The sequence below is a fragment of the Xyrauchen texanus genome, chromosome 25, assembly GCF_025860055.1.
Source record: "Xyrauchen texanus isolate HMW12.3.18 chromosome 25, RBS_HiC_50CHRs, whole genome shotgun sequence".
Lineage (NCBI taxonomy): Eukaryota > Metazoa > Chordata > Actinopteri > Cypriniformes > Catostomidae > Xyrauchen > Xyrauchen texanus.
In genome coordinates, this window is record NC_068300.1 from 14,935,746 (window position 1) to 14,942,108 (window position 6,363).

Here is a 6,363-nt window from a genome sequence, read left to right on the forward strand (position 1 = left end):
TCAATCGCTGAATAAGAATGAACTGTAAGTTGCTTTGGACAACAGTGCATTAATGTTAAGAGGTATAAAAACTTTGGGTGGTATAATTATTATGGGCATGTTGCCATGACAATGACACTGGTTACCTCAGCTGGTCAAAGGACAGACTATCAGCTGTTTGCTCTCTGTACAGTTTTGTGGGCCAGTTCTCTTGCGTAGCCTAGTGCTCACACCACCCATGCACATTGACCCAATCTTTAACCAGACATCGTAATTTCTATGGCACTGTCAATGGTTGCATTTATTAACCATGGTTCAACCACCTCCTGGAAGTACATTTCTGATGTACAAGTTCAGAAACACTGTACCTGAGGCCTTAAACTAGGTCACATATAAGCAAAATGACGAGTAATTTGTTAAATACAAACTTGAGTATTACTTAAAGAGGTCATGACAAACACTTTTAAAAATATAGATTTGTTTTTTATCTTCCATGTGGTCCACTGATAATGTTAAAGTTTTATTATTTTTATTTTGCACCCAAACAATCATAATTGATCATTTTCCAGCCTGTCTCTGGCTCTCTGTCTGAAACGCTTGATTTTGGCCTAAGCCTCCTTTCAACTTCCACGTAAACGCTCACTGTTATGATTGGCTAACATCAAAAACAGCCATATTTGAAACTCAATCAGAAGAGAATACACAATCTCCACAATATTCTAAAACTAAATTTCAGGGTTTACACATGATGCACATTCAACACTGCAGCTTTTTAACCGTGTCTTTTTAAAACGTTGCGAGATACAGTATGTGACAACAGTCAAAGACGTCTGTCTAGAACGTGTTTATATTCAAAAATGATTTTAAAAGGTAGTGCAGATGGACTAATGCATTGGGGATTACATTTTAAGTTCTGAAATGTGGTATGTTTTTAGAATAGAATTACCTCTTATATGTCAAAATAGCAAGGAAAATGTTATTCCTCATGGCGTGAACCCTTGTAGGAAGTTTTAAGAGAAATATTAAGAAAAGGAAAGTTGTAAATGCACTTTGACTCTGAACTGGCCAGCATGCACACTAGACTGACTGAAACTCAAAGGTTACTAAATATAACACTAAAAGGCTACTAAACATGTGGTGTGGCATCGTAAAATACCATGACATAAAAAGTTCCTTGATGTCGTATGTGGGACAAAATTAAATGTATACATAATTTTTTTAAATGCAATAAATGTGTGTCCATCTGAGAGACAGACAGACAGACAGACAGACAGACAGACAGACACACACACACACACACACACACACACACACACACACACACACACACACACACACACACACAAACATACATACATAGATAATCCAGTTGGATGATAACTAAACTGCTTGTAGAGTACAATGGAAGCCCTCTCTGGATCCATGTCTTAGATTTTTTTTTACAATCTGAGATTGATCTCTGGTCCACTGGCACCGCCCAAAGTTGCTCTCAAGTCATTTGTAGGCATACTCTTTAAATTTCTCTTAAGATTACAAATTCAAGAAGCATTAATGACATAGTAAAATTGTTTCCATTGCCAATACATAAAAACATATAGACACAATAATGCACACAAATATCTATAAGAATTTGTTTATCTGTTGCATAGAGTGCAGGTCACTTTTGGCATTTGTGCCCTACTGATTGGAGATTGTCTTGGAGTGATAGGCTGTGTGGAAATAAGATGTCACAACTTATAGTAATTAGGGCACATGGTTTAATAGGTGCCGCTCTGTTTCCACTTTTTTTGTGTTTTGTAGCCAGGTCTGTGTCTGTATAGTAAAGCTTTGTTCATCTCCAGTCATAGGTCATAATTCTGAGGTATTTTGCCAATTTGTTCTCTCTATTTAAAGACATGAAGTTCCAGTTTGTTTTGTTTAGTTGTTGCTTCTGACCAGTATTTTGTTTTGCCAGATGATTTGGTATAGTTCCTTTTTATGTTTGTTGCTATTGTAGGTGTCGGAATGAAGGGCTAAAATTAGAAATGTTATTGTTAGTGTAGTCCCAATCCTGTTCTTTAGACATTATTTTGGTAGTATATTTATGCATAATTCTAGACACAAGCCATAATTACGCTGAAGATAATTATGTTTATGAATGCGCTTTTGCTTTTGTGACAACCTTTTTTTTTTTTTAAAGGATAGTTCACCCAAAAATTACAATTATGTCATCATTTACTCACCCTCATGCCATCCCAGATGTGTATGACTTACTTTCTTCTGCATCGAACACAAACAAAGATTTTTAGGAAAATATCTCAGCTCTGTTGGTCCATTCAATGCACATAAATGGTGGCCAGAACTTTAAAGGAACAAATAACAAATAAAAGCAGCATAAAAGTAATCCAAACTTATTTAAAACCTTTTTTACTATAATTCTCCACTTTCAATTTCACTTTCACATTCTTCTTCTTTTGTTTTGGCAATTCACATTCTTTGTGCATATCGCCACCTACTGGGCATGGAGGACAATTTAGGATAAAAAAGGACTTGTTTCTCACCCAGGTCTACCATATTGCTTCTGAAGATTTTCTATTTAACCACTGGAGTTGTATGAATTACTTTTATGCTGCCTTTATGTCCTTTTTGGAGCTTAAAAGTTCTGGCCACCTGTTCACTTACATTTTATGGACCTACAGAGCTGAAATATTCTTCTAAAAATGTGTGTTCTGCAGAAGAAAGAAAGTAGTACACATCTGGGATAGCAATGGGGTGAGTAAATTAAGAGAAAATGTTAATTTGTAGGTGTAATATCCTTTAAATTGATAGCTCAGCCATAATTTAATATTCTGTCATACTTTGCCTACCCTCATATTGTTCCAAACCTGTGTGACCTTCTGTATTCTGTGAAACCCAAAATATGTTATGTGATTAGACAGAATGTTAGTGACTCACAGTCTCACTGACCATTCACTTTCAAAATGTGGAGAAAAAACACATTCACTGAAAGTAAATGGTGACTCAGGCAAACATTTTGTCTAAAATCTCCTTATTGTGTTGCAAGGAAGAAAGAAAGTCATATGGATTTGGAACAACATGATGGTGAATGATGACAGAATTTCCATTAATAATAATAATACTGTAATGCATGTTCAATATGTATTATGTAATGGAATATGAGTTAACGTCCATTATGTCATTTGTGCAAGTAACAAGTTACTCACTACTTGAGTAGTCTTTCAATTTAATAATTTGTTGCATTTTTAAGTAATTGTACTTGAGTACAGTTTTTGGCTTCTCTATCCACCTCTGGCAGTACCAGATTATTCTGACTTTGAACCTTTTTTAGCAAGCCTGTAGTGTCTATAGGGACATTCATAGCCTTTTTTTGGAATATCATTATTTTTGTCTTTTTGACTTCTACTGAGAAATTCCACGCCTGACACTTTTTTCAAGTAGATATAGCTGCAGGCTGGAGACCTACAAATGGGTGCGGAATCTCCGACAGAGGGCTGGGTACCTCAAAAATAGGGCAGGTTTACACCAAAAGGAGGTTGAGCCAACTCCATTAGGGGCGTCACTTTCATTCACGATTAAGTTTAGGGCTCCCTATTGGCTGTGCCTCGTGACTCTCCTTTAGAAGGCTGCGTCCACCGGAGGTCGCGTTTGTCGGCCGCATACGTCATCGAGGCTGTCTCGTTTATTTTTATTTTTTTGTTCATTTATTTTATTGGGAATGCAAAACAGTTTAACAATTATATAAATGTAAGTGCATATACATAAAAGGCATTGACAAAAGATTTTTAAAAATAAGAAAAAGTAAAACAAAAAAAAAAAATGAAACGAGACAGCCTCGATGACGTATGTGGCCGACAAATGCGACCTCCGTAGGACGCAGCCTTCAAAAATTGAGACGATCTGTCTGTAATGGCGATTTGGAGTACACGCCCCTTTTCTGAGCAACGCTGCAGCTATACCTACGCTTCTCTTTTTTTGTCACTTAGTCACGTATTGCATTGCTTTGGCCAGCAGATGGTACTATACCATCATAATAAAACGTGAAACTCCCAGACTGCTTTTTCCAATGAGTAAGCTAAAGAATAAAAAATAAAACCCCGAGAAAATCCGGAAAAAGTCTTCATGAGTTTATTTTTCACAAATAGGGAAAACTTGTCTGGTTGCTAAAATTATTCATAGAAACACATGGCATGTAAATTAATTTGCTATGTCATCGTGTAGGCCTATATCTATAAATGTATTTCCTCTCAGAAAAGGCCACAACTGTTACTCAGCCACTTAATTATTACACAGCAGTATCACAGCAGTTTAAATATAGTCTCTGATTACTCAAACTCAACTTGTGTGACTCGATAATCCGCCACATTATATGATCACAATCATAAATTACATTTTACCAGATTCTACATTGCATAATATATATTATATAGGCCTACACTGCATTTATATAACCTTTGTTTAATGCACCCACCCTATTGTCATGAGATTGTACAGCCTTATCTCATGGTAGAGTTCTATTCTAACATATAGGCTCTATTGGTAACACTTTAGAATACTGTATCTTACTTAATGCATAACTTATAAGGAAGTACTGCAGAACTAATAGGTAATTCTTCATTAACACTTAAGTCACTACTATTAACTACTAAGGAAGATGTGTTAACTAATCAGTATGTAATAGCATTTTATAGTTGTGTTAAGTAACAATTAGCTAATCAATATCTATTGAATTCAGTCATGCTTCCTGATGAACTACTTTTAATTATCTACTAATTCAGCTTCAGGAGAAATAACTATTGAGGAACTACTAATGAACAGTCGATTAATTACAATTAATTGCAATAATATCGTAACAATTAGCCATTACAATATTCAGGTTGTGGCCATTTCTTCTTCCTTACTACTAATGTTATTATTACTATGGAAATGCAATATGCATTTCGTGGAATTACTACACTCCCAAAATGAGTCATTACAGCGAATTTAGTAGTTTTGGCCTGTATGGTCAATTGCTAAAGTATTCAGTATTCTAAAGTGAAAATACAGGGAACCCATGATTATTTAATACAGAATTACCAGATAATCCTTCATTAATGGGGTTCCCTGTATTTTCACTTTAGAATACTGTTCCAGGTTGTAAGTAATTCCCTCATAATTATGTGGTAATTCTTTATTAATTTCTCAGGGGTTCCCTGTATGTTCCCTTCCCCTTAGTCATTGCCTTACATACAGGAATAATTTACCCAAATGTAATGTGATATGTGCTGAGGAAAACAAGAGACATACACACTATACTGTATATAAATCATAAACCTACCTGAGGTAAATTGGCTAGTCACTTATAGTGGGGATGTGGTTCCATTCCATTGTTGATTTCTGGTTACAGACCACACTCACAAAGCAATTGACCATACAGGCCAAAACTACTAGATTCGCTGTAATGACTCATTTTGGGAGTGTAGTAATTCCACTAAATGCATATTGCATTTCCATAGTAATAATAACATTAGAAGTAAGGAAGAAGAAATGGCCACAACCTGAATATTGTAATGGCTAATTGTTATGATATTATTGCAATTAATTGTAATTAATCGACTGTTCATTAGTAGTTATTCAATAGTTATTTCTCCTGAAGCTGAATTAGTAGATAATTAAAAGTAGTTAATCAGGAGGCATGACTGAATTCAATAGTTATTGATTAGCTAATTGTTACTTAACACAACTATAAAATGCTATTACATACTGATTAGTTAACACATCTTCCTTAGTAGTTAATAGTAGTGACTTAACTGTTAATGAAGAATTACTTATTAGTTCTGCAGTAATTCCTTATTAGTTATGCATTAAGTAAGATACATTATTCTAAAGTGTTACCGCTCTATTATACATTAGAACATCCATTTTAGCTTAAAACAAACGATGCAGGCAACTCTGCAATCAAAGCTGTTTATAGTAGTTTCCCCACCGACCAAATACAGAAATAAAAATACAATATCTCCAGAAGCTACACTGCAGAACATGTAAAACAGGCCTTTATATGAGAACCATTTCAAAATAAATTTTTAACAATAAATACTGACTATACATGCAGATATGGACAAAATAGCTAATAATGTGCAGAATAAAACTTTCAATAAAATGAGCATCATAACAAAAGACTTAAAGATACTACTAATAATAGTAATAATAGTAGCCTAATAATAATAATAATGACGATAAAGTGTTATAATTAGTAGAAGTATTATTACTAGCCTATTATTATTAAAGTTCAGAGAATAATCAAAAACTGATGACAGGTACAGTAAATTCTCGCGGTATGTGGTGTAGCAGTAAAGAGCCAAAACAGAAGTGTTTGCACACCAGCCATTCATATGCGAATACTTTGTG